Source organism: Botryllus schlosseri, chromosome 4, assembly GCF_051294905.1.
Source record: "Botryllus schlosseri isolate E-star chromosome 4, Bs_hap1, whole genome shotgun sequence".
Lineage (NCBI taxonomy): Eukaryota > Metazoa > Chordata > Ascidiacea > Stolidobranchia > Styelidae > Botryllus > Botryllus schlosseri.
The window spans coordinates 5174815-5202095 of NC_137239.1; the positions used below are offsets into that span (position 1 = coordinate 5174815).

A 27281-nucleotide genomic window follows, 5' to 3' on the forward strand; every position below is an offset into this window, starting at 1 on the left:
TGATTGAAAAGGTAGGACCCCTCAATAATAATTATACATCTTCGGGCGTATACCCATTGGCAGGAACGAAACGGCACTTCGTCAGGCCCCCCGAAAAAACTTGGGTCTTGGGCTCCCATGGGGTGATAAACCGACCGCCCCCATCACGTTGTTCGTTTTGCCACGAAATCAGCTGTACTGTTTAGCGAGCCAGTGTGAAGTGCGAAAACTTTCGATAATTCATGATAAAATCGGTCAGTAAGATCGGGAATTGCATATATATTGCTATTAATTTATTGTCCTCTCTGCTCACGTTACCAGATTTACCGGTAGAGCTGAGTGAGGTGCGATGTTCCGTCTAAGCTGCTCACGTGCGCAGTGCTGACATGGTATCTGTGCACAGAAAATCTACGTTGCGCACAACTAATCCGAAGTTTTGACCCTTTTTTAGTCGTTACGCACTGTTGTCCAAGGGTCTGCGCAGTGAGTTTATTGAGTGTGCGCGGACTCATCAAAACGTGGAGCGAACAATGTGAGGTGTCTTGGAAACTGTAGGGCCCGTAACTAATAATTAAACATATTCGGGCGGGCGAACCCGTTGGTATGACTTCGTTGCATGATGTTATTTCGTGACCTCCTGTCTGCTATATCCAAAAATATAGAATCGCCCAACAAGAATATCTAGTTTTAGATATCCCTGTCGCCCAATCGTACTAAACTAAAAGACGAACACGATTTCAAATTGGTATTTCTTCACTGGCATATAATTTTTCCCTGCCGGATGGAATTCGTCTTCTGGGGTTCAGATTGCCAACACAGGAATATTCGGTGCCAGTCATTTAGGCGCCCATGGACAATTAAACCTAATATGTCTTTTGTAGGATATATATAACGAAGTTTTCGGTGTTCATTTTCTCGGAATACTCATTAAGGATATGTCCTACCACCACATCATCTACTGCGAAGCCATTTTTCTCCAGCGCCCCCATATCGCCCCCTGAGCGTTTCCGCCCCCTTTCAAAATCGCCAGCGCCCCCTGGGGGGCGCTGGAGGCAAGGTTAAGAACCACTGCTCTACAGTATGCGCAAATCATTTTTTGCAGGAAATACAACGATTGTGCACCCTACTATCATTCCAACGACTGGTTAGTTTGTTTGACATTGTTGGTACTCTTAGAATAATAATAAAATGGGGACCAAACGTGCAGTGTTTAGATAATGGTATCTGACATTCCTTAATTAGAGTCGACAGTATCATTGCTTCTTTAACAATCCAGTTACAGCTTTTTTGGTGTACAGACCATTTCTTTTGAGGAAATACAACTATAGTTGACCCTACAATGATTCCAACGACTGGTTAGCTTGTTTGACATTGCTGGTTCTCTTAGAATAGTGATAGAAATCGGACCAATCATACATTGATGAGCTAATGCTACCTGCTAACACTTAATTAGAGTCGATAGTATTAACACGGCATTAGGAATCCTAACCCAAACTCTACAGTATGCGTAAATCATTTTTGCAGGAAATACAACGATTGCGGACCCTACTATCATTCCAACGACTGGTTAGTATGTATGAGATTGTTGGTTCTCTTAGAATATTAATAACACGGGGACCAGCCATGCAGTGTTTAGCTAATGGTATCGTATCTGCTTACATTGAAATAGAGTCGACAGTATCAAGACAGCATTAGGAATCCAAACATAAACTCAACAGTGTGCAAATCATTTTTGCAGGTAATACAACGATTGTAGACCCTACTATCATTCCATCGACTGGTTAGTTTGTTTGACATTGCTGCTTCTAATTGAATATTGATAGAAATGTGACCAACAACCATATTCTTCTGCTAACCCTCATTTTCCGTTTGAATTATCAATATAGCCTAGGGGGTCGGGATACCAATTTTAAATTGTGCAAATCATTTCATTTGAAGGAACTACAACCATTGCGGACCCTACGATCGTCCCAACGACTGGTTAGTGTGTATGAGATTGTTGGTTCCCTTAGAATAATAATAAAATGGGGACCAACCGTGCAGTGTTTAGATAATGGTATCGGCTAACATTTAATTAGAGTCAACGGTATCATTACTGCTTGACAATCCAGTACAACTTTTGTGGTGTACAGATCATTTCCTTTGAGGAAATACAACTATAGTTGACCCTACGATGATTCCAACGACTGGTTAGTTTGTTTGACATTACTGGTTCTTTGAGCATAGTGATAGAAATGGGACAAATCATACATTAATGAGCTAATGCTACCTGCTAACACTTAATTAGAGTCGATAATATTAATACGGCATTAGGAATCCAAACACAAACTCTACAGTTTGCGCAAATCAATTTTTGCAGGAAATACAACGATTGTGCGCCCTACTATCACTCCAGCGACTGTTTAGTATGTTTGACATTGTTGGTTCTCATTGAATATTGATAGAAATGTGACCAACCAGAGATTGGTTAGCCATATCCTTCTGCTAACACTTGATTTCCGTATGAAATATCAATACAGCCTCAGGGATCGGGATACAAATTTAAAAATGTGCAAATTATTTCTTTTGCAGGAACTACAACCATTGCGGACCCTACGATCGTCCCAACGACTGGTTAGTGTGTATTAGATTGTTGGTTCACTTGGAATAATATTAAAATGGGGCCCAACCGTGCAGTGTTTAGATAATGGTATCTGACAACCCTTAATTAGAGTCGACAGTATCATTTCTGCTTTAACATTCCAGTTACAGCTTTTTTCGTGTACAGACCTTTTTTTAGGAAATACAAATATAGTTAACCCTACAATGATTCCAACGACTGGTTAGCTTGTTTAACATTGATGTTCCTCTAAGAATAGTGATACAAATGGGACCAATCATACATTGATAAGCTAATGCTACCTGCTAACACCTAATTAGAGTCGATAGTATCATTACATCCATAGGGATTCAGATGTAATTTTTGAAATTTTCAAATCATTTCATTTGCAAGAACTACAACCATTGCGGACCCTACGATCGTCCCAACGACTGGTTAGTGTGTATTAGATTGTTGGTTCTCTTAGAATAATATTAAAATGGGGACCAACCGTGCAGCGTTTAGATAATGGTATCGGCTAACATTTAATTAGAATCGACAGTATCATTACTGCCTGACAATCCAGTTACAGCTTTTTTGGTGTACAGACCATTTCTTTTGAGGAAATACAACTATAGTTGACCCCACGATGATTCCAACGACTGGTTAGTTCGTTTGACGTTACTGGTTCTCTTAGAATTGTGATAGAAATCGGACCAATCATACATTGATGAGATAATGCTACCTGCTAACACTTAATTAGAGTCGATAGTATTAATACGGCATTAGGAATCCTAACACAAACTCTACAGCATGCGTAAATCATTTGTTGCAGGATATACAACGATTGCGGAACCTACTATCATTCCAACGACTGGTTAGTATGTATGAAATTGTTGGTTCTCTTAGAATAATATTAAAACGGGACCAGCCGTGCAGCGTTTAGCTAATGGTATCTGCTTACACTTAATTAGAGTCGGCAGTATCAATACAGCATTAGGAATTCAAACACAAACTCTAGAGTGTGCAAATCATTTTTGCAGGAAATACAACGATTGCGGACCCTACTATCATTCCAACGACTGGTTAGTATGTATGAAATTGTTGGTTCTCTTAGAATATTAATAACACGGGAACCAGCCGTGCAGTGTTTAGCTAATGGTATCGTATCCGCCTACATTTAATTACAGTCGACTGAATCAATACAGCATTAGGAATCCAAACATAAAGTCTACAGCAGGGCTGGCCAACCCGTGGCCCGCGAGAAGGTTTTCAGTGGCCCGCGAGGTAATTTCCGAAATTTCTAATATCATCAAAAACGGATTGCACAGATTGTGAACTTGCAAGGCCAACCAAATATTTGATTAGTCTGGCCGCAACACTTGAGATGTGATGACTAAAATCTCCGTTTCAACTCATTGACAGATCCATCAACCATTCATATATTGGTATATATTCGTACACTACAATAAAGCAGAATAATTTGCGATAGATTTATCAATAATAAAAATTTTCTACAAGCTTAGCGCAATATGTTGTCACTCGATTTCTTGTTCTTAATATTGTTGCCCTTTTGTGAAAATTGAAGAACACCCAATGTATCAGATTGAGTCGAACTATATTAGCGATCATGAGACAAAGTGTCGTTCAACATATGCGGCCTTGCGTTTGCGCTCGCAGTAAGACCGTCGACTATGAAACATAGGCACGAAATGATTGACGCATGTTGGTCGCAGCTTTCGATATCGATATGTCAATGCGCCGAATAGCCCAGTCCTCGCAAACTTAGCCCTGCGATATACAGCAGGCTCACAATATAGTCAAGTGACAATATTATTGACCCATGAACTTCAACAATTTTTCGCGCTTCGTGCGGATAGTGGCCCGCGCAGAAGTTCGTCAATCGAATGTGGCCCTTTGGCTGAAAAGGTTGGCCAGCCCTGCTCTACAGTGTGCAAATCATTTTTGCAGGTAATACAACGATTGCAGACCCTACTATCATTCCAACGACTCGTTAGTTTGTTTGACATTGCTGCTTCTCATTGAATATTGATAGAAATGTGACCAACAAGACATTCGTTAGCCATATTCTTCTGCCAACACTACATTTCCACTTGAATTATCATGGCGATCGGGATATCAATTTTTTAGTGTGCAAATCATTTCATTTGCAGGAACTACAACCATTGCGGACCCTACGATCGTCCCAACGACTGGTTAGTGTGTATGAGATTGTTGGTTCTCTTCGAATAATAATAAAATGGGGACCAACCGTGCAGTGTTTAGATAACGGTATCGGCTAACATTTAATTAGAGTCGACAGTATCATTACTGCTTGACAATCCAGTTACAGCTTTTTTGGTGTACAGACCATTTCTTTTGAGGAAATACAACTATAATTGACCCTACGATGATTCCAACGACTGGTTATTTTGTTTGACATTGCTGGTTCTCATTAAATATTGATAGAAATGTGACCAACCATACATTGGTTATTCAAAGAAGGTTTAGGTTTAGAATATAGAACATTAAATACACTACACTGAAGTCAGGGGTAACCCGTCTTTTCAGTTTTTACCGAGAATGTCTCCGAGATTAAGGATTTTAATTAAAGTCGGTTTTATGATAAAAACACGAAACAATCGATCAAGGGAGGGCGAAGTTCAAGCGGCCAACTTCGCTTAACATAAAGGCTATTTGAGCTGCACAGTGCTCGGAAGGCAGCGACCATGAAAATAAGCTTTGCACTATTACATATACATTTCAGTGCAGTGGTTCTCAAACGGGGAGACGTGAAAGTACCAGAAGGGTGTCGTGAAGCTGAAGTTTATTGAAAAATCTTTTCGCGCTCTGCGCGATATATCCCCACCTTGTACTTATTCCATTGTGTATTGTCCAAATTTAACTATGTCACAATTCTCTCAGCATGATCTCTCATGCTGTCATACTATCCATTGGGATTACTGGCATTCCGATCGCACTTTCTATTATTTTGTGATGTCGTGATAAGGGGGCGCGAAATTGTTCACTATCATAAAGGGAGGCGTGCCTAAAAAAGTTTGAGAACCACTGTTTTAAAGTCCTAATAGGAGAACGTGGATAGGGGTTTTAAGAGAGCAAAAACACGTCTTGTTTGACATTGTTCCAAATCATGACAGGAAATAGATATTTTTATAATTAACCGTCACTTTCTCAATACCTAATATCAACTCCTTCATTGGGCAGCATTATTAAGAATTTAATTTAGAAATAAAATTAAAATACGCTTGAGAATATAGCGTAAATTTTTTACTCGGCCCGCCAACGTATTTATTTTTCCCATTTGGCCCGCGGAGGAAAATGATTGCCCATCCCTGACATAGAGTAACGAAATAATTTCAGTGCTCTTTATTTTTCATCTATCTAGAATAGTATATTATCTAATATGTTAACCGACGTCAGTCATAAATGGATTTTACTGCAACTGAGATAATCCCCCTTCCTTCGCGCGATTGATTATCTTGCTTCCGTTCATAAAAAATCTTTTGATTTGAAATCATCATTGTATTGATGTATCGCAATCTGCAACGCATCCACAACTAAACAAGATAAAAAACATTCGGCTTTATTAACCTTCCCATTTCGATATTCTCACAGTTCTCGACCACCACGCGGTCGTATTGCTTCTCACAAAATCAGAATATCATTTATCGTTATAATATGTGAAATCACTGTTTCCGTCCTCTTGCGATTTTCGTGATATGACTGTTTAAATCTGGGAATAATTTATGTTCCGTCACACAGATTCCTCTTGGTACCCGTCTGGAGATGACCCAACTGATGAACCTGTAACAAGTCAGTGAAAATTCATTATTGGCGGTACATGCTGGTATGCTTGCATATCACAGACTTTCTCTTAACAGGAATAGGTACTACGTATTTTGTTGATTCGCCATGAAGAGTCATCAATATGAGATACGTAATAAACAAAGAAAAATAGTATTTCATGCTCATACTTGATTCTTGCAGTGATTCACGAATATTGCAGCATAATCCGAAGTTGTTATAATATGACTGCGCCACCTGTGTACTAATTTATTTTGGTTCGGAAGACAGTAGTCTAGGAAACTGTCAATTATTTCACAGAAGATAGATATTAGCGCGAATACGTTGTTTGCATGGAATTAGGTATTTATTACATTAATTCAACGATAACTTTGGTACGGTCGCGACCAATATTTATAACTTTCGCGATCCAGACTTTGAGAACCACTGACGTAACGAATGTTGGGGCTAATAATACCTTCCTATAAGCAGTTGGTGGGATTTCTTGCTTACAACGATCGATCTGACAAAACGAAAAATGTTCAATATATAAATAATTATAATAATATATTGGGAACATTTAGGGTATGGGTATTGACCAATGAACGAATTACACTCCGGTCATAGCCACGAATGGTATATAAGCACTATGATCGTAAGTTATGCGTGCATCATCAATCTATTTCCTGAATATATTTTGGACAGGCAAAGGATGCATTCGTTGCAAATACTGAGATCTGCGTCTGAAATCCACACACCGACTGACACAGTCTGACATTTATATTGTTAAATATTGTTCCTGCGATTAATCACAGTTATCGCATGATTTTGCGTCACAGGCGTCAAAGACTCAGTCGTAAATATAACACGAGGTTCGACTTAAGAAAATATTGATATTTTTGTGGCAAATCTCTGTAATTTATTCCCGAGGAACACAATCGATATGTCAACGTGGCTGAGAAGCATCTTGTTTCACCTTACTGATAAGAAGCCGTGAACGTTTCACGAATACAGTTATCGTCATAGAGTAGGGTTACTGTACGTCCAAATTTTGAGAGGTAGGCGGTTGCACTGGAACAACTAAAAATGACAATAACGATAAATGACGCGAAATCTGGAATCTGGATGTTCGAGCGGGTAGTTCGGAAGCCGAGTTTACAAAATAACTACCAAAACATTATGTATCGTAAGCCTTTGCATATTACACGTCTTGTCGTCCGGTATTATAGATTTCGTGATTTGTATATGAGTCCTCTTTGCGGGATCTCAAAATATAATAACCCCATCATGGAGCTCATTGGCTTACGAAATCCATTACAAGCATATGGTGCTACAATCCATCCGCCAATATAGTGTTGAGCAGTCGGGGCTATTCTGTTTGATGAACAAAATCCCGAGCTGGTCAAAATAGTCAAGAGAGCGACTCTAGTAAAAGTAGTGCCGTAAAAATACTCAAGCACAAGTAGAAGTAGTGCGTTGGAAAACAACCTAAAACTACTTAGGAATAGGAAATACTCTCAATGCATTTAAAACTGCATGATTACCAAACATGCTTCACAAACAATCTTGTAGACAATGTTCACATGACTGGAGTCAAGTTTCACAAACCACCTGACTAAACTTCAGTCAGTCAATACACGGTAATTGACTCATAAATAGAAAATCACGCACTGCTATCTTCCCATATTCCAATATTATTTTCACACAGTCAACAGATGAGTCTCCATTAACTAATATATAGCATATCGATGATCGGATATAATCATTATTATCACCCATGTCTCTCCTTTTTTTAATCATATGCAATATATTCACATGTGCGTTCTGATTTCGAATTGAAATCATATACTGTTCTTTCACAAATGTTGCATAACTGCCGTTTTCAGTCCTTGGTACTAGGGATGGTGTGAACCAGACTTGGACAACTAGATAATTCTAGTTTCTAATTTCAATAAATTAGAGAGAAATGCCAGTAATCAAATTCTAATCTAATTTGTGAAATGATTCCATGCTCTAATTCTAATTCTAATCTAATTGGTGAAATGTTCTTATGCTCTAATTTAATTCTAATCTAATTTATGAAATGTCCCTATTCCCTAATTCTAGTTCTAATCTAATTATTGTTTTCCTGAAAATGACTCTTTGTCCGATGCATATTGCACTATTGCAGTGAGTTAACAAGAATATACCTCTTGCGCAGGGAAATCCAGTGTCAAGCCGCCATCGGCTAACTTACACCGTGCAGTCGTAGTAGATATTATGACGAATAATAGCCTGCTAGAGTAGCTTGTAGTCTGCGAACAACATTCTAGTTTTTAAAACTTTACGTTAGTACATCGCCGTTCTGTCTAACATGGGCGATACCCATGGTTACCATAAAAGAAGTAATATTTTATTAAAGTATAGTAAAAATAGAGCCAAGCTTGGTGTACAGAAGTTAACCATTCTCATGGTTATGGGAATGCACTGTTGTTGTTGCTGTTTATTAAACAAAAATATGCGGCGCTCATCGCCTGACCGTGACAATCTTTTGCACCACGCACTGTGATTTGATATGAACTGAATTTTGCTGTATTCATTTCCCATGTACAATTTCATTCAATTTCCAAGTTTTGCGAACTAAGTAGCTCTAATTCTAATTCTAATCTAATTTGGAAAAGCTTAGTAACTCTAATTCTAATTCTGATCTAATTTGGATAAGGCTGTGTAGCTCTAATTCTAATTCTAATCTAATTTGGAAAAACTGTGTAGCTCTAATTCTAATCTAATTTGAAAAAAACTGTTGAGCTCTAATTCTAATTCTAATCTAATTCAGAAAAGCTGAACATTTTCTAGTTGTCCAAGTCTGGTGTGAACGTGAGGTTCATGTTCGCGTTCTGTGTGTGAACCTCGGAAATTTAGAGGCTCACGTTCACAAACGAACCTTGGTAGGTTCTGCATTGTGAACCTTTTTAATATAATACAATGTTCGCTTGATTGTAATATAGTTGGTTGACATTTATTGCATTTCCACTGCTGGCCAACTTATGCATGGTGCGAGGAGCATAATAAAATCGACACCTGGCACATGACCCATGACAATCTTTAAAATATTTCTCTCAAAAGTTTGCTCGAAATATCTAGCTTTCCGTTTGTGAATGTTTAGTGACTCCCGGCTGTAAGCTTGGCCCGCAATCACACAACATCAAGAGCGAAATACACTACATGTAGGTAGTCAGCGAATGATGCTTATTCAACCAATCAATGAAATTGATATCGTTCTCTCATGTAAAAAATCTAGCAAGCCTACGGGATAGCTCCGAATGATACAATTGGCGACGTTTAAAAGGTCAGTATGTACTTCAGCATTGTGGCAATACGTGGCCCGAGTCGCCGCTACGTATCGTGTACAATGTACAATGTACATATACAACTGTACATAATACATTATCATTTCACTGAAATGTATGGTTGGAATTAGCAATATAACGTGACGTGACGTCATGAGGTTCATGTTCGTGTTCACACAGAACCTTTGAAAAAGGTTCGCGTTCACACGAACCTGAACGTTTTAGAGGTTCACACCATCCCTACTTGTTACCTTAAACGTATTGTGACCACGTGAATTTACTTAATGGCTGTTCATAGTGTCACCAAGCGATATTGACAACACTTCCCAGTCAACGGATCTAATATATACCATGAAAGTTATAGATGAATTAGAAGTGATCATCATCATCTCCATATTTCCTTCTATATTCCCGTATATTGCCTACATTCGATTTTATCGTTTTGCAGATACAACAATAACTACTGAATCGACTGCGCAAACAACAGGTTGGAGCCGATGAAGTTTTAAACAAACAGCGAAAGAGAGAATTTTTCTTAGCTTCAACATTAGAAGTACATAATTATTGGCAACACAGGACGCAATTAATTCTATATTTGTTTCTCAATTCAGAATTTGCAGCGACTCAATCTGCACTTGTCATCTTAAAAAATTTGAGGAAATTTGTTGCCGACCCTATTAATCACCAGAGCTGACCCAATTCATGGCCTATGTTCCACTCTTGTATACACTATTTAAGTGGTTCTCAACCTTTTTGTCTTCACTGACCCCTGAAGTTTCAGTTCAAATTTAGCCCAATTATCGTATAATCGTAATCTGGTCTGTGCAAATCATAATTGTGGGCTAGTGATAAACACCAACAAAATGACTTTTCTTGAAAATAACAACGTATACTATTTATATAAAATTGTATTGACTTTTATTATTCCAAAGTGAATTCTGCAACAGCATTTCTTACGTGGTCGTGACTAGAAACCCACAAAATCAGGTGGTAATGAATGTAATAATAACGTGTAACGTTTCCGACGACACATTTGGGTATGATCGCAACAATGGCACCAAAATTGACAAACAAATTTTTTAATGAACATATAACAGCAAGCCCGGTAAATGGCCATTTCTATCTAGCAGCTCATCTTGAAGTTCTTGTGGAAAAAAAGGCTACGTATGTATATTACAGGAGAAAATGGATTTTTTGCAAACATTTCGAATTCACCGTGATTTACCTTGCTAATTCAACTTTTTAATTTTTCCAAAATTCCCAACAAAACATCTCTAACAGCAAAATATTTGTATCAGTAGGATATTGGCATTTCAGCAATTAAAATGAGTATGCACACTGCACAGCAGGATATTTCATTTCAGACGGCCATTCTGTTGATGTGAGTTTTTTGCTTTTTAATGAAGCGAAACTGCATAGTCATTTTCCCAATTTAAAAAAATACAAATTACGTTTTCACTTATGTTGTAAAGTCAGAGGCTTTGCTGACCCTAGGGGTTCACGGCCATCCGGTTGCGAACCACTGCACTATGCAGTCGATCATTGTGACGTCATATCAGCAGCTGTGGTGTCCATACCTCATTGAATGTATAACCCGATAGTAGGCGTTAAAGTGTGTCCGGAATTGGAGTTACAAAACATGGCAACCCTAGACCAGGGTCACCCTGAAAAATTACGTGACTTCAATTGACTCGAATAAAAATAGGCAATGATTGTTTGCAATTTGGCAATGTTATTTCGCACGAAAAGAATTATCACTGATTCATAATTAGACGAGTCTACTGAACTTATAAAATATCGATTATAAGATTTTTGATTATTTTTACCATTTCGTCTCTTACATTTCCTCTTATACATTATACCATATTCTCTTGTGTTTTGTAGAGACAACAGCATTTACAGAAACCTCTCAGGAACCGACAGGTGCGTGCTGACTCGGAAAAAAATAGAATACAAAAACGATAAATTTTTAGAATAACTTACTCAAGACCAGTATTTCCAAATTTTTAACCCGTTGACTATTTTTCCGCAGACAAAATGAATTTCAGACACAAATAAGGCAATGGACAATCAGATAAAGCAGTGTTAATTAGCAGGCGTGAGAAGAGCAGTCCCACTCAATACAGACATACATACTTCAAAAAATAATTTGCATATAATATTAGGAAACTTTTTTTGGTGTACTCCAATTCAGTCTGGATATGCAAATAATGGGCGAAGAGGAGCATCCAACAACTCTCCGACATTATGAAATTTAATCATCTCGTTGCGTTCGCATTATTGTAAAACTGGCGTATCATTTTTCGTATCTATTGGGTATTGAATATTTCAGATTATGAGCTACGTACTGGATATCCTTAGTTTATCTCATGGTGTTTCCCAATGTCATTTACACCACTATAGCTAGCCAAAAGTTAACTTGGATTACCTCCCACTAAAATTAAAATAAATGTGATCATCATCGTTACCATAATTCGTTCTACATTCATGTATTTACTAAAGCATGAGCGGGGAACTTCTTTGGTCGTCGGGCCTGATGTGTCAATATAAAGTAGTTGTCGGGCCTGATTACAGAATCGATACATAATCGCGTATTTATCAAACTATTCAAGTAATCAATCGTATTTGATGTAAGCTTTAAGTCAGTGGTTCTTAACCATTTTTCCTGCAGCGCCCCATTTCTAAAATTACCTGACTCTGGTGTCCCCCATATTTTAAGGACGGTAAGGGGCAAGAGTTCGAAGTCAGGTTGGTATTTTCGGGTTGGGACTTCACTATTGGAAATAGCTTGAATTGCGCTCGAGAAACACGATCGAATAATTATTGCTATGATAATAGAATAGCTAGTATATAGCAGTGGCGGCCCGTGACAATATCGGGTGGTGGGGCAAGGGCTGCAAGCGACTTTTTATCATGACGTCACAATGGCGTTTTCCAACGTAAACAAGTAACTTATTGGTACGAACTACGGTAACACGAACTTCCCGACAACAGTGATGTAACGTATGTGCCGCGAGAGGTCTGCCGGTGAGCTGTGACTTGAAGTGTGGTAACTGCGTAAACGGCGTACGGAACAAAGATTTCACACGGCTCATGTTCGCACTATACCTGACTTGACTAATTATCTGCAGAATTGGAAATGACTATAACTCGACAGATTGCGTAAGCCTAGCTGGAAAGGTCAACGAGTTCGGACACATACGCAATTGTTATCTCATAGATTGGACAATGTCATATTGAATCCAAAACATAATTCTGAAGAACTACGGATAGCAGCCTCGGAAATTCGGTCCCGATACAGCATAGGAGATATTTTGGCCTTGATGCTGGAGACTGTCACACGACACATACGGCTTACGGTCTATATGTCTGCTGCAAAATCGCCTTTGGAAAATATATTACCGAATAAATACGTGGATGAAAGCCGAAAACTTGGTACACTGTTACATGAAATCAACGAGAAGTAGCCTCATGACCGTTTTCGGTATGGTACACTGTCAAAATTAATACAAACAGACCAACACCGAATTTTGCGTAAAATTTACTGAGGAATAGGCTTATCATTGATCAAGCGATCAGCTGTTAGCCGCCATCGAAAACGAAACAGCTATCGCGCTTGACAGGGGTTGTAATTGTGAGCAAATGGCCTGAAGGCCACAATTTCACGGTCAAAATTGACATTGGAGAATATAAAATAAAAGTAAATATTTGAATGCAAACCGAGGATGTTAGTAAACTGTTTCATGATATCATCATCTCATCACTTATCTCAGTATGGAACACAGTTAGCGTTAACACAGATACGCCGACTTTTGCGTGAAATCCGCAATGCGTTAGGTAGGCTAAGTGTCAGATCAGCGCACATCTTTAACATACTCGACCTTGATAACGAAATTGCTGCCCTAATCATTGAGTGCCAACCTTGAGACTTGGCACAGCGTTCGATACTAAAATCAAGACATACCATGCAAAAGCTCATGACGGATCTAGGTAAGGAGCATCGTTAAAATCAATGGAGACCAATACCGGCTTTGCGTAAAATATGTTTGCGATAAATGACGAGTCAGCTCTCACTCGACTTAGGAAACGAAATTACCACTAACACACTACAGTGACAAACTTGAAACTTGGTACCGCGTTGAATACTAACATTAAGACTTACCGTACCAAATGTCATGACCGATCTCGGTATGGAACATCGTCAAAATCAATGGATACCAATACCGGCTTTTGAGTAAAATCTGTTTGCGATACATGACGAATCAGCACACACTCAACTTCGGAAACGGAATTACTACCCTAAACTTTAAGTAGAAACCCTGAAACTTGGGACAATGTTAAATACCACCATCACGACATGACATACTAAGTTTCAAGAATTATCATGGTGTGAAACACCATCAAAATCGACCTATACCAGCAAAGGTCGACTAAACGCATATGACGGTAACCGAGTTCAGATGTAGATACGATTGTTACATCACACCTTAAGGGCGAGCAGGCTATGTTGCCCCGGTTGCTCGGTCATTTTATGAATAGGAGAGAGTAAATCACTGTTTCTTTATTGTGCGCGGCTTTGAGAGAAAAGACAGTGAAAGCTTGTTATGAGCGCTACCGGGGCATGCCCCGGCTAGGCATTTGCAAAGCGAAAACACGAAGAGAATTCGATTTTCGCAGAGACTTCGCTATATATATGGGCATTTACAAGCGAAAGGACAAGAAGAATACGATTTTTGCTGTGATTTCGGTATATATAGATTGCTGTGCGTCTATAAATGGTAAAGAACTGTTATTGAACAGAATTTTAGGTGGGGCAATGCCCCAGTTGCCCTATAGGACGAGCCGCCACTGGTATATAGCTATATTAGGGATGAAATCAAGGTCGTCCTAACAACCATCGGGTACGGACTGGGATAGTGGTAGCGATCTTTGCTCACATTGAATTGAGTACTGCACCCGGTTATTAACTCTAAGATGAATGTATTACAAACAAAGAAACCCAAATTGTATTGTATGAAGTCCATGTAAGGTTGCGGGTCACAACACTAAATAGCATCATCCATTATGGAACGATGAAAAAATATTCTGAAGATTTGATTTTGCAGCTCTCAAATATAAATATATGTATTTAATCATTTCGACGAAAAAGCTTCAAAGCATCCTTCATGTGCAATGGGCTCTCACTTTCCCTCTTAAAAGTGGTGCAGTGCCTCTTTCTCCGATTTTGACACGCTGTTAGCTGCGGAATGAAATACCTAGTTCCAAACATTTTGTGGAAAATAACCCGAGGTAGTGTGATGGTAGTATTTTAACGGGGAGTTGGCGACTTGGAAGTACGCGCAATTCTTTTATATGAAATATAATAAACCCAGCATACACAGATACGTGTTGCAAAAATGGCCAACATATATTTCGCGTGTAGCGCTGCGAATAGTTTCAAGATTTGACGGATATTGTCGAATGTTAATTTGCAATGACAACTCAGGGATGTATACCGCCCCACTGAACCAAGCGCCCCTCATATAGCCCACTGGGTGTATTCGTCCCCTTAAAAATCCATATCCCCCTTGGGAGCGCTGGCGAGAAGGTTAAGGAACACTGCCTTAATTTTAAAGCATACAGATGCAGAAAACCTTAGTATAGACTGCATGTGAACATCAGTTATATTGGAACGCAGCCTTGTCCTGTTAATGTTCATGGCCGAGAATGTATATAGATTCGAACAGATCAAGTAGTTTCATGACGATCTCTGTCGGACTAGCAAACTTGGATCATTCTGTGACGCATAAAGTTTGCTAATAATTTTAGATTACAATTTCACTTTCGCGGAAGTAACTCTTTGCGGGCCTTATAAAATCGCGTTGCGGGCCGTATGTTGCCCGCCCCTTCACTAAGGTCTTTATCGTTTTACAGATTCTACAATGGTTACTGAAACGACTGCGCAAACAACAGGTTGGTGCTGCTAAAATTTTAGGCAAACAAAGAAAGAGAGAGTTTATTTAAGCTTCAACATTTGAAGTACAGAATTATTGGCAAACCGAGGCACAATTAATTATATATTTGTTACTCTATTCATCATTTCCAGGGACTCAATCCGCACTTATCATGTCACAAAAGTAAATCACGTCAATCATGCCTCGTACTCGGGAATTTCGATATGACTGTGTGGCCCAACTCATAACTTGAATCGACTTGACTTGACTCGTGTCACCTCCAAACATTGAAATACTTGACTTGACTAGAGTAGTAGGGTTGCCATACGTCTGAAATTTGTCGGAGATATCCAGATATTCACTGTTCAAATTGCATTGGGAGGAAATTCTAAAATATGTCTTAATTTTCAGAATTTTGAAGGCTTGAGGCAGGCTGAAAATTGTTTCGTAAATCAACACAAACAATATTATTGTTACCCAGATTTATGCTAGTCGAAGTCATTCTTGGCGCAGTGCGCGATTTAGGGTTCAGCATATTAATTTCAATATGACGAACACCACCCTTGCAAGAAATGCAACCAAAATAAACGAAACTATCCACCGTCCACTGATATAAGTCTTAATTGGAGCACGGTCCATTCTTGGAATCGGTAAAATCTGTTTGGAAACTAGAGTCAAAGACTGCGGTTATAAAACTGGGTGTTCTTTGCCATTAATATTGGGATCACGAAGATGTTGTACGTAATCAGCTTCTCTAATAGGCAGTGAGAAAATATCGGCAAGCGGATATTTTTTAGTAACCAGCTTATCAAATTTTGTGCTGTGCCTCGGATCGTTTTCAAATTGAAAATAAAGAAGGTATCATAAAAGGTTGGAAGCCACCGATTGGACAACCTGCTGCTGCATTTCATAGTAATATATGGAAATACCAGATGTATATAGATACCAGATGCATTGAGTAATGCCCCAAGAAGTTGCATCGATTAGACCAGAGGTCTCAAACTCAAATGTGCTTGCGGGCCAATTTTCCAGTTTTGACGACGCCGCGGGCCGCAGCATCAACAGGTGTATTCCATGTCTTTCAAAGTAGGCCGTATTTGGCGGGATGAAATTGTCCAACAGACTGACATTCAACACTCATCGTAAAAATGGGATTTAGTCTTGTATCAATTTAGGCCTGGCATGAAAAAAATTATCACATTTATAACTATTTGAATAGAAGTGTTGTTGTATTTTATAGATATATAGACGCCATGTGAGCGGACAAATATATAATGTTATCCTAAAAGCTATCACGTTATAATTTTGCCGCTACTATGAATATTTTGAATTTAACGGATTGATAATAGAGAATAATCTGCTATCACGGCATTTGGCGTTTAGCAGTGCAGCGCAATCCAGGACTCGGGTATACTCCTAATAAGTGGGGCTCATGGTCAAATACCTTCGAATATTGGAGCAGAAAAATAACAATATAAATATATTAATGAATGTGTCATAGTCATAGAAATTTCGGAACGCCGAACAACATCGTCACATCGTTGGAGCGTACCACAACGGTATACTCGGTACCTTCAAGTGGCATTAATAACATGGTTTAGCGACCCAAACTGTAACTAACAGATTGCCAATGGTTGCCATAACTACTTGCTTAGCTAGGGAATGTTAAGCTGCGACCTTCTGATCTGCTACTATTCCCATGACACGCGAATAGTTTGTCGCGTCCATGGTACTAACCACGTCACGGCTGTCCGAGTCCACTCCGGTCATTTTCAATTGGTCATCGAGTCAGCCCGAGTCTGAGTAATTCTAATAAAGGTCGCGTCCAAGTCTAACTCACAAATTTCAGTCACGAATCGTCTAAGCATAGTGCTGTAAACGACTATCGTCTAAGGGTCAGGGTTTATCAAAATGAATTGGAAATGTGGCGAAATAGTGTATCTCTACTGCATGGTCTCAGATCGTGAAGTTTGATGAATAGTTTTAGGCTATCGGAACAATTTAAGAGGGAATTTTTACTTTACAACTTGAAAAGACATATGTGGCACTTATATGTTGTAAAATTAATGAAAATCTGAAATGTCGTCGCGGGCCGCACAAAATGCTCTGTCGGGCCGCGTGTTTGAGACCTCTGGATTAGACGATGGTGGGCTAAGACCAGTTGAAAAATGTTGATATTGGTTACAATACGCAACCACATGACTGCACCGTGGAGTAGAACTGTAAAACACAGTGACAGACAGAATGACAGACGCGATGTTAATACCTCACTACATAACCCGATATTGGGCGCTGAATAATGTCTGAAATTTGCGTCACAAAATATGGAAACCGTAGACTAGAGTCACCCTGAAAAATTAAGTCACTTGAATAGACTTGATTCAAAATTGCCAAAGTTTGTTTGCCATTTGGCAATCTTCTTTTTCATAGAAAATTAATTATTACTGATTCATAGTTAGACTTAACTTGGATCGATTCAAAATTGGCAATGTTTGTTTTCAATTGGCATTTCTTTTGCGTAGAAAAAGAATTATTCCTGATTCTTTATCAGAAAATAAAATAATCATATTTTCCTATATATTTTTTTCAGTCGACAGACGAGTAACCTTTAAATGTTTGCATATCGATAATCAGATATATTCATTATTTTTTTCCTTTTTTTCTCATACTTTCATCATATACAATATTCTCATGTGTTTTGTAGAGACAACAGCATTTACAGAAAGCTCTTAGGAGCCCACAGGTGCTTGCTGACTTAGAGGAAATAGAATGCAAAGAAGATAAATTCTTAGAACAACCTACTCAAGGCCAGTCTTTTCCAAATTGTTAACCCGTTGACTATATATCCCCAGGCAAGATGAATGACAGACACAAATACGGAAATGGAGAATCAGATAACCAAGCGGCCGTAAACAGAGCAGTCCAACTCTATAGTGACATACTTACTTCAAAATTGAATATGCATAAAATATCGGGAAGCTGATTTTAGGTCTATTTATCATCAATCAGGTCTAGATATGCCAAAAATGGGCGAACAAGAGTATCCAACAACTCACCCACATTATTAAGTTGAATTGATCTCGTTGCTTTCCAAATGTTGTATAATTGCCGTAATACTTTTCTTCGTTACATAATGAATATTCCAGATAATGAGCTACTTGGATTTCCTTAGTTCCTCGCATAGTGTCTCACTCCGTCATTTACACCACTAGCCAGCCAATAATACACTTTATTATCTCCTTCGGAAATTGATAATCAATTAAATGAGATCATCATCGTTGCCATAATTCGTTCTACATTCATGTATATACAGCATTCTGTATTGTTTCACAGATTCTACAATGGTTACTGAAACGTCTGCGCAAACAACAGGTTGGTGCTGACAAAATTTTGAGGAAATAGACAGAGGGTGTTTAATTAGAGTTCATCAATAGAAATACAGAATTATTAGCAAACCAAGCCGCTGTCAACTCTGTGTTAGTACTCGATCCAGAATTTGCAGTGACTCAATTTGCACATATCATCTAGCTAGCAGAATACAACCACTTTAATTATGCCCCGTACTTCAAAAATTCGACATCACTTTGTGACTTTAGTCGTGAATTGACTCAAATTGGACTCGTTTCACTTGACTCGAGTCTCCTTCAGAAATTGTGTGACTTGAATTGTCCCGACTCACTTTAAAAACTTTGGTAACTGGACTTGACTTGACTCGATTTAAAATATGTGTCTACATGACTTTTGAATCGAAGATAGTGATTTGATCCCAACATTGCTGAAAGGGGAGCACGGCTTCGATACGGATCCTCCAGTAATTGAATGAATTGACTTAATTACTCGAGTCAGCTCCAAAAATTGAGCGACCTGAATTGTATATAGTCACCCTGATATAGTATGACTTGACATGGCTAGAGTCTAACTGTGTAATGACTCGATATGACTTGTGACTCGAAAGTAGTTACGAAATCCCAGCAGTGCTAATAGGTGAACACGTCATCAATACATTCCATTAACCAGGGCATGGTATGGTATGGTATGGTATGGTATGGAAGTATGGTATGGTATGGATCGATAATTCGGTATGGTATATGAAACAATGCAAGTATGGTGTGGAATGGAAGATTTTAATCTATGGTATGGAACGACATTTCCATACTTCCATACTTTTGTGTTTTATACATTTTATCGTGATCTGTGCAAGCTTCATGAAGCGCAAGTTGTTCGCTGTTCATGGAATACGATCGCTTTTATTATGTGTGAACGTGAACTATTGAACGCTGTGTAGGATCAAATACACGCTTGTGCAACGGTTTTAGGAGCACTTGGAATGGCATGATTTTGTGATGTAATAATGACAATGAGTATGTTGATCCGATATTCTATTGAGTCTAGACACGACGTCTCCGAGCGTAGTCTATCATGTGACGCAATAATCGGTAATGTTGGCTACTCCAACTACCTCATTCCTTTAATGACGAGAGCTTACAAGCAATCGTGATGCAACGCACTTAATGCTCAATGTGATTGATAATTACATTTCTTCTGAAACATTATCCGCACATTTATACTATTTACATACCGAGATATCTTATTGGTCATATTTCAAACGCTCTCGCATTAGGATTATAGACAGGGTTGCCATCGACATGGACCCAAAAATAAGGACAGTCGAAAAATTAGGTTAGCATGTAAAAACGTTTTTTTACATACATTGTATTTATACGAGCCGTGAAATATCACATTCCATACTTTTCACCAGTAACAATCTTCTCCAGCAACTCGTTGTTTTTAGAAAGTGCTTTATGGATCTCACGGCAGCTCCGGTCTAGGTTTACCTTTACTCAGGGCCGAAACAGCACTTTGTCAGCCCCCCCCCCCAAAAAAAACACGTTGGTCTTGACCCCATAGGGTGATAAACCAAACTTCTTCCCGTCGTTAGAGGCGTCAACCAAGATGGGAAAAGTCCGTACACCAAGTTTGGACGAAATCATTTTTGAGCGTATGGAGCAAAAACTCCAGTAACAATGCTTGTAGTCTTGGTCCTGGCCGAAGAAAACTTATTTGCAATGTTTGAATCTGGGAATATTGCATTGAACAATTGCGATGTGCAATCGTTGGTGAGGAAAGATTGCTGGTGTTTGACAGTATGGAATGCCAAGGTACCCTCTACAGCAGTTGCCATGTAGTCTGTTGTCGTGGGTGATGATTGACTTGTGGAAAAATTATTCATCGACTGTCTCAAATTAATCATCATGGCACACTTGTGTTTTGGGGTATCAATGTGAGTTAAAATAGCGGTCTTTCCTATGGCCTCCAGGTTGATGTCACAATTGCAGATGTTTCTATGCGTGAAACACTCGGCCTTCAAGCTTTGTTAGATACCTTTCTATTCTCTCTCATAATCGTCACGGAAAACGTTTTTAAGCCTGTTCATTTAAACTAATCAGATTTAGCCTTATTTGTGGCCAGTGGTGGCTTTTGGGGTGGGCGAGGTGGGCGGTCTCCCGGGGCCCCCCTCTTTGGTTCATGCGCTTTTTTCCAGGATAATAGCGAATAAACATGGAAACCCGTGTACCAAGCAATAATATGATTCCTTACAGATGTGTCAATCATCACCAAATATCTGCATTTGTTAGAAAAGTGTCGCATCCCCATAATCATCACGCCTCTGCATGCGGTAGAATTACTTAGTTTTGATAAAGTGTATCCTTGCACATATGCAATAATAGATATGGCCGAATCCAGCATCTGGCCAAACCTTGACGCGGTTAAAGATAGTTAATAATAACAGATGCGAAAGTGGGGTTTGAGGGGCGGAGCCCCCGAGAAGTGATGGTTAGATACTTATAGGGCCCCCCCGGTAAGTCTCGCTCGCCCCCCCCCCCCGTTCGCAGGGCCACCACTGTTTGTAGCTAAAACTATATGCGCAAGTGCAATACAATTTAGAAAAATTTATCAATGATTTATAGCTTTACTACTTTTTAACTAATGTGTCGACTACACTGCGCCTTTTTTCACTATACGCAATAAATGCTGCCTTCCCCACAGCTTGAGGTTATTCTGCTGTAGACCAAACAGCAGGAGCCTGGTACTGCTGTTTACTGCTAAAATGACATCCGCTGTGCGGTAGCTTGGTACAGACGAAACTGCTATACCACCACTCACCGCCTTAGCTATGTCACAACTTGAAAGTAAAATTTGTGGAGTGTACGTCACGAGAGTTCGAAAAAGCATAATTTTATAATATTATGCAACAGTGTTGGGATGACTCGAGTCATGACTTGACTCGAGTCAGACTCGAGTCACTTTTTTCGTATGACTTGACTTGACTCGAGTCACTTTGCTAAAATGACTTGACTTGACTTGACTCGACGTATCAGAAATGTGGATTGACTCGTGACTCGGAGCAAAATTCACGAGTCAATTTCAAGTCATCAAGTAATCGGCGTCGATAAAAATCACTGTATCTTGCATATGTTCGGATTGTTCGCGAAACGCTGGTGTAATCCTTGAAAGCGATCAATCATTCAATGATCGAGCGTTCCACTGAGCCGCGATTGTTCTCTCATAAATAAATTGACCGTAAACGAAGTGATCGAAGCTTACAGCTTACGTTGTTGTTCACTCTAGTAGTAATAAAATAGCAAAATGTCAATTTCTGTTCTCTGTTCTTTTACCTTTACCAAACCTCTTGTTTTATTTGAATTGAATTCGATTATAATTTATATTGTCCTCAACGCATGCTCCAATTGTATCATATCTATTTGTAAATGGGTAATGTATTGCATCTTCTCAATTCGTTTGTCTATTCTCTATTTTGGCTGGTAACTATAAACTGAGGCTATGCAATTACTCACGTAGTTTAATAGTTTTACGTATATGTGAGCGATGAAGCGTCTTCTTGCGTGCGTATTTAACTCTATATTCGTTCACCGGTTCGGAATCAATGACCACTCAATCTGTATTTCAGACAGCTAGCAAATTGCAATGACGTAATCATGCCTCATACTTCGAAAAGGCAACTTTACTTGAAATGTGACTTGACTCGTGACTTGACTTGACTTGACTTGACTCCAGTCACCTCCAAAAATCGAGTGACTTGACTTGACTCGAGTCACTTTTGAAAATCGATTGACTTGACTTGACTCGAGTCAAAATTTGCAATGACTCGAAATGACTCGTGACTCGAAGGTAGTGACTTGATCCCAACACTGTATGCAACACAGATACAAGAGGAAAACGATCCAAGTTCTGTAGCGGTTGGAAATAAGACAAAATAAGGACCCAAGTCGAAAATAAGGACATTTCTTAGAAATAAGGACAGTTGAGTTTTCTAAGACGTGGCCCTTCAAAATAAGGACAAATCTTAGAAATAAGGACGGTATGACAATCCTGATTATAGATCAGGGAGTGGGGTAGATTTAGTTTGAAATTCTCGCCACACTAACCCCAACCAAATACTGTACTAATAATCACGCATAACGCTGCAGTATTGATCGCCTGCAGCTGGGATATTTTATGGGTGCGCCTATATTGTAAATTATTTTGCGAGTATTTACTTCAAACTTGCATGTGCCTCATGCCAATGTACCGGAAATGCGATGATATTGTTATGGAGCAGGGGCGTGCAACTTCTCTAGTCAGCGGGCCGGATATAGGAAGATTAAATACTTGGCGGCCCGATTGCTGAATGGATAAATTATTCGCCCATATATAAAAGGAATAAATCGTATTTATTGAATGTATTTTATCGACAGTAATGTCACTTCAAAGCCATTTCTTGCCGATAATGAAGATACAATGTGGATTTGAGAACAGCATTGTCATACAGGAGACGCCATGTCTGCTTCTCTCTGATCAACTAGCTCACAGTGCAATCCCTAATTAAGATTTCAAAGCGTTTGATAATCTCCTTTACCCAAAATTTACCAAGATATCAATTCATTTGGGTTGAGTACATCGTAAATGCCGATAATGCAAGTTTTCTCGCTTCGAAGAACTTACCAGTAAGTCAGGCCTCACATATACCTTCTTTTTTGCCATTGTCACAATACGCATTACATGGTTTGTGTTTTTAATTGTTACGTGATGCGTTTCCAAATCCCTAATTCGTGAAACAAGACAACCAGTGCCCGTATTTTCTATGATTATATCACCACGCAATATGGATGTCAAAAAAGAAAGCCGAAAGTTTAAATTCAAAGAAGGTTCGGACGACTAAATATTTGTTTACTACCCTTCTTGTTAGTGGTTAGTGCCGAGCACGTCACCGTGTTTAAGGAGTGTAATTTGAGTCGGTTCTATTAAAAAAAACACGAAGACATAGGTTACACTCGATCAAGGGACGCTTAATTTCGGAATAACTGCAAGCTTGGCTCAACAACAGGCTATTCGGCAAACTTCACACTTCTCGGAAACCAGCTACCAAGACAATAAGCTTCATAGTATCCCCAGGACGGTAACTGCCACACCTCAAACCCCTGAATTAGAGGGCGACATCGAAAGGCGCCAAAAATTATTCCGTGATTGAACATAAATAATGGAGTCTTTTTTTCAAAAACTTATGCAACTTCTTTCAAATTTTTCTCGCGCTACTCCCGATTTAGAGAGCAAGGGCTTATAGAATTGGGTATATTTCGGCGTCCGCCATTACCACGCCCCGACGCTCCAAGATGTATATGAAGTTTAGGCCAACACGGGATTCCGAGAATGCGCTACAATTGTAACGGCTGATCAAATTAATTAGGCAAAAGGAAAAAAGTTCGACGGCGAGAAAACCTTGGTTGAAAAGGACTGCGCTTATGTTGACAAAAAACCACGATGTCAAATATTTGCCAGTGAAGTGATACCAATTTGGAATCGTGCACGTCTTTTAGTTTAGTACGCTTTGGCGATTTCAATATCTTTTCACATAGCAGACGGGAGGTCACGAAATAACATGTAACGAAGTAATTATACCAACGGGCCCTCCCGAATACTTCCAAGACATCGCCTCACTCAGCTCTAGCGGTAAAACTGAATACGTGGACTGAGAAAGGATAAAAATATAGCAATATTTATGAAATTACCAATATTATTGAACGATTGAATCATGGAAAAATTCCGCGCTTCGCGCGACTAGGGCATTACCCGTTGCCATATTAGTGTATAAAAGAAATCAGAAGTAGTGTTAAAAACTTGCATCCTGACGCAGTCTGGTCTGTCAGTTTGTCAGGCTGCTGTAGAGTTCTAAATGAATCATAATTAACATTGTTTAAAAATATGACGGCGAATAAATACTTTTTGGTAATTAACCGTCCCTTTTTCATTCCCCAGTATCAACACATCCACTGAGCACCAATTAGTGTAGTTCACTGCTTTCAATTTTGAAATAAAATCAATACGCTGGAGAATACAGCTAAAATTTCTGACTCGGCCCGCCAACATATTTTCTGCTTCTCATTTGGCCGGCGGAGAAAAAAAATTGCCCACCCCTGGTTTAGATAATGGTATCGGCTAACATTTAATTAGAGTCGACAGTATCATTACTGCTTGACAATTCAGTTACAGCTTTTTTGGTGTACAGACCATTTTTTTAGGAAATGCAATTATAGTTGACCCTACAATGATTCCAACGACTGGTTAGTTTGTTTGACATTACTGTTTCTCTAAGACTAATAGAAATGGGACCAATCATACTTTGATGAGCTAATGCTACCTGCTAACACCACCTAATTAGAGTCCACAGTAATAATACGGCACTAGGAATCCAAACACAAACTCTACAGTGCGCAAATCATTTTTTTGCAGGAAATACAACGATTGCGGACCCTACTGTCATTCCAACGACTGGTTAGTTTGTTTGACATTGCTGGTTCTCATTGAATATTGATAGAAATGTAACCAACCATACATTGGTTGGCCATATCCTTCTGCTAACACTTGATTTCCGTTTGAAATATTAATTCAGCCTTAGGGATCGGGATACAAATTTTAAAGTGTGCAAATTCTTTCTTTTGCAGGAACTACAACCATTGCGGACCCTACGATCGTCCCAACGACTGGTTAGTATGTATGAGATTGTTGGTTCTCTTAGAATAATAATAAAATGGGGACCAATCGTGGAGTGCTTAGCTAGTGGTATCTGCTAACACTTAATTAGAGTCGACAATATCATTACTGCTTTGACAATCCATAGTTACAGCTTTTCCGACGACTGGTTAGTTTGTTTGACATTACTGGTTCTCTTAGAATAGTGATAGAAAGTGGACCAACCATACATTGATGAGCGAACGCTATCTGCTACCACTTAATTAGAGTCGACAGTATCATTACAGCCCTAGGAATTCAGATACAATTTTTGAAGTTTGCAAATCATTTCATTTGCAGGAACTACGACATTTGTGGACCCTACGATCGTCCCAACGACTGGTTAGTATGTATGAGATTGTTGGTTCTCTTAGAATAATAATAAAATGGGGACCATGCTGCCAGCGTCATCCATAGATAGGCCCGCAGTTGAAATACAATAAATTTAAACAAAAATGTTATAATGAAGTGGAAATTGTATTATATGAAAAAGGTTCACAGTGCAGAACCTACCAAGGTTCGTTTGTGAACGTTAACCTCACGTTCATACCCTCCCTACTAAATACTATCTTCAGGGCTCGAGATTACTGGACCACTATCTAGCACAGTTGGTCTCAAACTCGACGCCGTGTACCGCAATGAAAGAATTTTGCATGAATTTGTGATTAATATGTTTGGGTATGTCTAATGGTTATTTCGAATTATTTGCACCATAACTCCGGCATTCAATTTTCGTAGTTGATTCGTAGTACTGTTGAAGTCGATTCGGGTTTCCGTGAGGGAAATAGTCGGAGTCGGTGCTTTTGAAGCAGTGGTTTGCAAACGGTGGGAATTCAATGGTTTCTGGTGGGGGAATAGACGCATTTGTTCAAAATTATATACAGGACAGTCAAACATATTCACGGAGACACATGCGTAATTACCGTTACCAGTTAACTGCTCTGCAATGTATGTATCGAAAATTATATTGCTTGTTTTTCACAAAACCTAATTTTTAACTCTAGATGAACAATGATGGCGTCACAAACGCATCCAGCACGACTATAGTTTGACGTGAAATACCGCTTCCGCGAAATTCTGAGCGTTTCTGGTATCGGTTGACAATACGTTTTACGTTTTACGGCGTGGTTGTGTGTCTTGTGTAGTCAAACCAGCAAATAGCTGCTCTGTGATGACAAAGGTGCTGGGTACTGGGGAACAGGACCGTAACTTCCGCACCCCAAACCACCCAATTGGGAGGGGCGAGTTCGATGGGGCCCAAAATTATTTCGTGAATAAACATAAATTAAAGTATTTTTTTTCGAAATTTATGCCCCTTTTTCAAAATGTTTTCGAGCTGTGTGTGCGATTTACTATTGCCGAATATCTGATTATTAGGTACCCTTCCCCCACGAAAATACTTAGAATTTATAGAAATGGTGACGTCGGCGTCGGCCATTACTGCACCACGACGCACCAATGCATATGAAGTTATAAGCCATGTAACATGCAACTCCGAGAAGTGCGCCAGAACGATCAGCAGCGAGAAGACCTTGGATGAGAAGGAATTCCCGTGTGGTGACCCAAAACTTTGATATATATACAATAAAC

At 39.2% G+C, this 27281-nt stretch overlaps 2 long non-coding RNA genes across 2 annotated transcripts in view; both read left to right on the plus strand.

Moving 5' to 3' along the window:
- Positions 1–1506: 1506 nt before the first annotated feature.
- On the plus strand, positions 1507–25459 carry LOC145436932 (uncharacterized). The gene is made up of 3 exons (XR_013914497.1): positions 1507–1545; positions 3601–3642; positions 25413–25459. It is a non-coding gene; the product is annotated as an uncharacterized LOC145436932 (long non-coding RNA).
- LOC145437930 (uncharacterized) overlaps positions 6325–27281 on the plus strand; it is a 367629-nt gene continuing 346672 nt past the window's right edge. The window contains exons 1-5 of the long non-coding RNA XR_013914787.1: positions 6325–6391; positions 10139–10177; positions 11575–11613; positions 15604–15642; positions 18328–18366. This is a non-coding gene — a long non-coding RNA (uncharacterized LOC145437930). The remainder of the gene's footprint in view (positions 6392–10138; positions 10178–11574; positions 11614–15603; positions 15643–18327; positions 18367–27281) is intronic.